This window comes from Trichechus manatus, unplaced genomic scaffold (genome assembly GCF_000243295.1).
Source record: "Trichechus manatus latirostris isolate Lorelei unplaced genomic scaffold, TriManLat1.0 scaffold00054, whole genome shotgun sequence".
Lineage (NCBI taxonomy): Eukaryota > Metazoa > Chordata > Mammalia > Sirenia > Trichechidae > Trichechus > Trichechus manatus.
Window position 1 is genome coordinate 4,096,642 of NW_004443990.1, and position 8,374 is coordinate 4,105,015.

At 34.9% G+C, this 8,374-nt stretch overlaps 1 protein-coding gene across 2 annotated transcripts in view; it reads left to right on the forward strand.

Annotated features, from left to right (window-relative positions):
* SKA2 (spindle and kinetochore associated complex subunit 2) overlaps positions 1–8,374 on the forward strand; it is a 32,478-nt gene that overhangs the window by 1,277 nt on the left and 22,827 nt on the right. The window lies entirely within an intron of this gene.

Consider the following 8,374-nt stretch of genomic DNA (forward strand, 5'->3'; position numbering starts at 1 on the left):
CCACACACACCCTGGCAGTTGCCTGGCATTGCTCCTTAGGTATCATTTGTGTTTGTGCTCCTCTCTCCAAGCTGTACCTTGGGTCTCTTTGATACCTAACTTGGAAAGGACGTATGCTGATTATGGAAGAAACTTAGTGTCACCCTTATCTATCCCATTCCCACCCTAGAAAATGTGAGGCCTTGATATTACATTATTTTCGTCTGATGTATTGATAAATTGGGATGCCTCACATATAAAACATTGACTTGAAGGCTTCCAGTCGCTTCTAACATATTTTGTGTTTTAACTTTCATTGTGTTGGGTGGGAGGTGTGGGGATAGGAGAAGAGAGAGAAATGGCAGAGAAGAAGGAAAATTTTCAGCCTTCCAAACCTGTTAATAGCGAACTTTTAGTCCAAAGTTTTAACATTAACTGTCTTTTTAAAAAACAAAAACATTGTAGTTAGATCCTATCAATAGGCATAAATGTTAACACTAACTTGCCCCCCCATTCTGAATGCCTCCCTCCAGATAATATTTCTGCTTAATTGTAATATGCTAAATGACACTAATTCTGCTGTTAACAGTTTTTCTGCCTCAAGTTGGCTGTTTAGTTTTGAGGTTAAACCTTTTCTGGTGTTTGCAATAGAGTCTGTATTCTCAAAGGACTCCTTTAGATTGAACAAATATTTATTTTAAGGGGAAAACAATTAAGTGAACATCTTGAAAAAAAGTAGGTATTAGAAAATTATGAGGTAGCTAGACTCAAACTTTTAGCCGCTGTTTGGATGATAGAGTAGTTCTAAAAATTATTTTTGAAGAGAGGAACAGAAGAAAGCAGGTATTTTTCCTTTCTTAAATTTCTTTCAAGTATTCTAGTGGTAGGTTTTTTTTCTTCCCCTTTTAAGTTATTAGTTTGTCTCCATAATCACTAGGTTTAAAAATTGTATTTGAACTTTAATATGGTTTTTAACATTACTGTTTTACATTGACTGGATAGTAAAAGACAGTGCATCTCATCTTCAGATTTGCCATGTGCTTTTAGAAAAAAATGTTTTATTTGTGAACCAGTTTAGTTTCTAAGATCCTAAAAGTAAATTATTTCCTGTGCAATCCTCTAATTTTTGGTTTTACATTATTTAATTGGCTGAGAAACCAATACTGAACATGTGAAAAGAGAATATATGCTATTTAACTTCCAAAAGAAAGTACTTCTAGTTTTGTAGATAACCTGGTACTCTTATTTAATTTAAAAATATTTTCTATTTTCTAATGTTTGTATGAGAAACTAACTTCAGCTGTAAACTTTTACCTAAAGCACAATAAAATAAATAAATAAATATTGGGGAAAAAAAGAATTTTTTTTTTTTTTATATTTTCTTGTTTGTTTTAACTTCCGATGCAGAAAGTTAAACATTTGTCTTTTTAACACTTGTCTTTAAAACCTGATCCTTGGCTAGCAGAGTTGAAATATCTTAATATTTGAATTGTGTGGCCCAGGATTTGAGACCAAGACACTGAATGTTCCAGCTGTCCTAAATTTGAGTTCTTTTCTTAGTAAGCTTACAATCCAACTAAGTAGTTGAACTGGACAATGTAAAGGGAGGTTGGGGAAAATAATGGAAATGTATTTTTGCATCAATCAACATTATTAATGGGTGAATAAGCTCATTGTAGGGTCATCTTTCATCTATGAGTCAGATTGGTTTGTTTTTGGTTTTGAGGGCAATCTTTGTTCTCTGATTTTTTTTTTCCTTCACTCATTGATTGGTATTTGTGTAGTGCCCTTCTTGTGTGGTACCACTAGAGATTGTGCACAAAAGGTAGTGTAATGTGATACTGCTTTAATTTTTGGGTTTACATCTGTCTTTTGAATGGATTCCTACCAGCTTAACAATAAGGATATTAATTAGCTTGAAATCAAGGAAACCTGATACTTACTTCCTGATTATTATTTATCCCAGATTTTCTGAGTTTGAAGGAAATGGAGGTTCTTTCCTCCTATATTGGAAATATTTTAAGAGTTAACTGAAATTTTAAAATCCTCTTCCATGGTATTCAGTTAGGGCTTAATGTTTTGTTTAGGGCATATTGATTCACAGGAAGTCTCTTGCCTTGTTATAATAGCCCTCAGTAAATTCTTGAGATAGAAAGCCAAAGATGGTAAGGGCTTTTTACATTGTAGTTTAGGTTCCAGAGAGATGTGTTGGGTATATACAAAGTGAGAAATTATTTTACTTTTCATTTGTTTTCTTATCCAGAGGACCTGTTTTATATGGCAGTAAATCAGTTGCTGCCTGGAAGGAGCTAACGTTAAAACATATCTCAGCAGAACAGAAATATTTTTCACAACTTTGCCTTATTGTAATTATAACAGGTTTTGTTAATACCAATCATAAAGTATTAATAACACCCATATTAACAAAATTCCTTTCTACATCTATGCATATTTGTTTGAATACTCATAGATAAGTCATCAAAAAATGATATCAGGTTGATATTTAAGTCCAATTCTATTTTTTTTTTAAACGTTGGTATATATGTTTTTTAGCAGTTTTTTTTTTTTTTTTGACATTGATATAAATGTTCTTAGGTTTTGGATGTCGTCTGTCCAAAATGGCAACCCTACTTTAAATTCTTTTTGCACTGAAGCCTCAACTGATGTCAAGTGCTTTTGTGTTTCTTTCCCACCTATTGCTGCTAACGAATGCTCTGACTTTATTGCACTACTGTACTTTACAGCTAGCAGTGCAATAGTATTGTCAAAGCATCTGAAAGCAGGATGCACACCAGGATTTTGATTCTTGCCTTACATGTTTCTTCAGTATCTGTGAGTAATTTACCACTGTATAATTTTGTTACAAATAGTATGTCTTTAAAAAAAAAGTCATAATTTGGGGAAAAAAAGAACTTTTAACTAATTAAAAACTCACTACTGTAATAATGCTTTATGAAACAAACTGAGAGAATACTTTTTATATCTAAAGTCGTTATGGCTTGTCTTAAATGAGTAGTAGTGCTTTGTACTTTGCTTCTTTCTCTAGCAGATTTGGGTATGTTCTGGCAAATCTTGTGTTTATTTGAGTTATATGATGCATTAGTAAGTGATAAAAGCAATTTCTGCTGTATAATTCCCATGATAACTTGCTCCAAACTTTAATTGGTATTGATTTGTGTATTGTGAAGGAAATGCTTGAATTTAAAACTTAAGAATGCATGTCTTAAAGTTTTTTTTGTAATTATGAAATATGATAATGTGTGAATTAATCTTGTAATTTTTTTGTAATCAGTTTTATTGAGATATAATTTACATACAATAAAATTACTTATTTTAAGTATACAGTTGGATGAGTTTTGACAAGTGTGTACGGTGTTCACTTGTGTCTCTTTACAGTCAACCTCCTCTTCAGTAACTCCCTACAACTTATCTCAAGTTTTGCCTTTTCTGGAATTACATATAAATGGTATAATATAGTATGCAGTCTTTTGTGGATGGCTTCTTTCACTTAGCAAAATGCTTTTGAGATTAATCCGTGTTATTGCATTTTTCAGTAGTTGGATCATTTTTATTGCCGAGTTGTCTTCCGTTGTTTGAAGTATCACAAATTGTTTATCCAATCACCAGATTATGGATTTAGGGTTGACCCAGCAATCACTCCTTGCTTTACCCAAGTGAAATAAAAACATTATGTCCACACAAAGACTTGTACTCTAATATTAATAGCAACTTTGTTCCTAACAGGCAAAACTTAGAAACAATCCTAAATCTATAACTTGGTGAATGGATAAACAATTTGTGATATTCCAAACAATGGAACACAACTCAGCAATAAAAATGATCCAGCTACTGAAAAATGCAACAACATGGATGGATCTCAAAAGCATGATAAATGTATACTTGATCTTATAAGAAACTGCTAAAATCTTTTCCAAGGTGGCCGTACTATTTTGCATTCCCAAAGCTATGTATTAGTGTTCCAGTTTCTCCACGTTTTCTTCAGCACTTAGTATTGTCAATCCCTTTAATTTTAGCCATTTTAATGGATATGTAGTGGTATGTCATTGTGGTTTTAATTTGCATTTCCTTAATGGCTAATGATACTGAACTTGTGCTTATTTGCCTTTAGTATATCTTTTTTGCTGAAGTGTCTGTTAAAATCTTTTGCCTGTTTTTAAATAAGGTCTTTTTGTTATTGCGTTGTACGAATCCTTTATATATTCTGGATACAAGTCCTTTATCAGATATATATTTTATAAATTTTTTCTCCCGGTCTGTTATTTGCCACCTCATTGAAAAAAAAAAAATTAATCAAGTCCAGTTTATCCATTTCATTCTTATATGGTTTATTTTGTCTGTGTTCTACCTAAGATATCTTTGCCTAACCCAAGGTCACAAAGATCTTCCTCTGTTTTCTTCTAGAAGATTTATAGTTTTAGTTTTTACATTTAGGAGTCTGTCCCTTTCGAGTTAAATTTTGTATATGATATAAAGTAAGTGTGGAGAGTTTTTTTTTAGTACAGTGGTCCAGTTGTTTCAGCACCATTTGTTGAAAACAGTGTATTTTGCTATTGAATTATCTTCTCTCCTTTGTAACAAATTACCTGAGCATGTTTGTGTGGGCCTATTTTTGAACTCCATTTTGTTCCATTATATCAATACCACACTGTCATTATTACTGTAAATATATAGTAAGCCTTGAAATCATCTAGTATAACTTTGTTCTTATTTTTCAAAACTGTTTTGATTATTTTGCATTTCAGCCCACGCAGCGAGAAGCCAAGCCACCAAACTCAGCTCAGCTTAGAGTGGCTAAACCTACCTAGTTAACCTGCACGTTCATGGGAATAAATGATTGTTTTTAAGCTACTGAGTTTCTTGGCATCATATGCCATAATTTTGAAGTATGTTGGTTTAATCTAGGCTGCTATTTGAATTTCAGAATTTATCCTATTAATTTGTTAGTATGATGGTTAACCCATTCTTATAAAGTTATGTGGTAATATTATCTCATAAGTAATATGAAACATTGTGTTCTCCTGACTGTTAATGAGTAACTAAGGATAAACCATGAAAAGAGATGCTTCTGTGCCACTTCCATTCTTGCCCTAAATTTGATACCATTTAGAGATCCTTCAAATTAGGATTGCCAGATTTCATAAATAAAAATACAGAATGTCCAGTTATGTTTGAATTTCAGATAAACAATGGATAATTTTTAGTATAAATATGTCCAAATACTGCATGGGACTTACTAAATTTTTTCTATTGGGTATCTGAAGTTCAAATTTAAGTATGTGTCCTGTATTTTGTCTGGCAGCCCTACTTCAAACGCTCTGTCAGAATGTGTTTCACATCGTTATTAACACAGCACATTAGACTGTAATGCTTTATCTATTTTTTTTATTGAACAAATAATTACCTGCTATGACTTTTTTTTTACCTGTTGTGTATGAGGAACTGTGCTAAGCAAAGTTAAAAATGAACCAGCAGGAAAGACAAAGAAGTCACCACAGGAAGAAAAAGTACAGGGTGTTGTATGTCTGAACAAATAAATGTATATAATCTCTTTGTCTTCTGCAGTGTCTTTGCCGGGTACATAGTAAACCAAAACCACTCCCATTGCTGCAAGTCAATTCTGACTCATAGCAACCCTGTAGGACAGAGTAGAACTGCCTCTTAGGGTTTCCAAGCAGCCGGCTCTTGGACTGGAACTGCTGACCTTTTGGTTAGCAGCTGTAGCTCTTAACCACAGCATCACCAGGACTCCCAGTGCATAGTAGATACATTAGGTGAATAGGGGGCAGGGGAGTTAACTTTAAAAAGATTCCCTCCTTATTATCAATAACATTTATTTTGAAGACTTTTAGAAATTCAGATTAACAAAAGAAAAATAATAAATTACATACTACTACCCAGTGGTTAAGAGCTCGGCTGCTAACCAAAAAGTCGGCAGTTCGAATCCACCAGCCGCTTCTTGAAGATCCTGTGGGGCGGTTCTACTCTGTCCTATAGGGTCGCTCTGAGGCAGAATCGACTAGATGGCAATGTTTTTTTTTACCCTGAGGTTAAAGGAGGCCTGGTGGTGCAGTGGTTAAGCACTCGGCAACTAACTGGAAGGTCAGCAGTGTGAAAACACCAGGCTGCTAACCGGAAGGTTCCCGGTTTGAACCCACCAGCCCCTCCGTGGGAGAAAGATGCGACAGTCTGCTTCAATTAAGATTTCCAAACCCATTACTAGTTGATTCTGACTCAGAGAGCCCTCTGGGCCAGAGTAGAACTGCCTCACAGGGTTTCCAAGGCTGTAATCTTTATGGAAGCAGACTGCCACGTCTTTCTCCCGCAGAGCAGCTGGTGGGTTGGAACCAATGACCTTTTGGTTAGCAGCCCAGTGCTTAACCACTCACCCACCAGCGCTCTTCCATAAAGGTTACAGCCTTGGAAAGCCTGTGGGGCAGTTCTATGCAGCCTTATAGGGTCACTATGAGTCAGAATTGCTGGAAGACTATGGGTTTGGTTTTTTTTACCGAGGTAAGGAGCCCTGGTTGCACGATGGTTAAGGACTCAGCTGCTAACTGAAAGGTAGGGGGTTTGAACCTACCAGCTGCTCTGCGGGAGAAAAGACCTGGCGATATGCTCCTGTAAAGATTTCAGCATAGGAAACCCTATGGAGCAGTTCTTCTCTGAGTCGGAATTGACTCAGTGGCGCATAAGAACCCAGAGGTACAACTAAAGTTTTGAGAAAAACGCTTTTCTTTAGTGATTTCATTTATCTCCTAGTCTAGATTCAGGATGACCCAGCACTATGGCTTTACTAGCTTTAAAAATCTTTCCTAGATACTTCCTGCTCAGACATTTAATCTTCATTTTATTACCTAAGACTGTAACTCAGCTCTAATTTGTTTCTCATAAATTCAGGTAAGTTTTAAAAGGGAGGGAACTTTATTTGTCTTAGATGCGTTTTATGTGCCCAGCAATGTGCTTAGCGCTTGGGTTTCAAAAGCATTCACTTTTTTTTTTTGAATGACAGAAAACTGGATTATTTCTTGGTACTTATAATGTTTTCCAGCCCTCCCCTTGGCCTCCCCACCCCAACATCATTCTTTAGGAGTACAGAAGGTTCAGCTTATTTGGCAGCCTACTTTGTCACCATGTCATTGACACTAAGATATAAACTATATTTCTTTTAAAGCAGTGGTTTTTATCTTTATTTATTTAGGCTATAGATCCTTAGAGAAGAAAAATGTGTACAGACACATAAAACTTGCAACTATTAGTAGGGATTTGCAAATCCCAGTCCCCATTAGTTAATAGACCCCATATTAAGAACATCTGCCTTTCAGAGGTTGAAGTGATTGGAAAGTAAGTGATTAAATATCACAAGTCTTATGTCCTTTTCAGTATCTGTGTAAGCAAGAAAAATTGCTTTCAAAGATGTACTCCCTTGAGCATTAAGATTATTCTAAGTTTTTCTTGGGTTCTGCAAGTTAGGGATGTAGCTGTTTTGGCATATTTGAGGGCATACTCTAACTTCATACTCTGAAGATGATTTATCTTATGTATTTTAATATATATATATATACTAGGTATGTATATTATACAATATGTGTCATAATATATTGCACAATATTATTCTGTGTATATTACACAATATTTGAGAGCATGCTATTTGCCAGGCACTATTTAGAGATTCCAAAAAAAAAACACCAAACCCCCTGCTACTGAGCTGATTCCAACTCATAGTGGCCCTGTAGGACAGAGTAAAACTGCCACATAGGGTTTCAAAGGAGCAGCTGGTGGATTTGAACTGCCAACCTTTTGGTTAGCAGCTGAATGCTTAACCACTGTGCTACCAGGGCTCTGTTTAGAGATTAGTAATTTTAAAAAAACAGTCTGGCATATTCGAGACAGTGAAATTCAGTGTGGCTGAAGTAAAATGTGAAGCTTCAGTGGAGTGAGAGATGTTAAGGTCATCTTGTGAAAGACCATGCTAAGGAGCTGGAATTACAGGCATTGGGAAGCCCTAGTGATCTTTAAGTGGAGAGTGACTTAGTAAAGAATGCAATTATAAAAAATTTGCTTATATATATAAATATATATTCAATGTGGTAGTAAAATTAGAAGACAGATATGTAAAAAGAAAAAAACCCCTACAATTTGATGACTTAAAACTATGTTGTAAATGATTTTAGACCTTTTTTTGGGAGGGTATATCTATAATTATTTTTCTAAATCAAGTTTATCCAGTATATTATGAAAATCTGCCTCCATAGTCCATTATATGGTGTCTTAGTCATCTAGTGCTGCTATAACAGAAGTACCACAAGTGGATGGTTTTAACAAAGAGAAGTTTATTTCCTTACAGTAAAGTAGGCTAAAAGTCCAAATTCAGGGT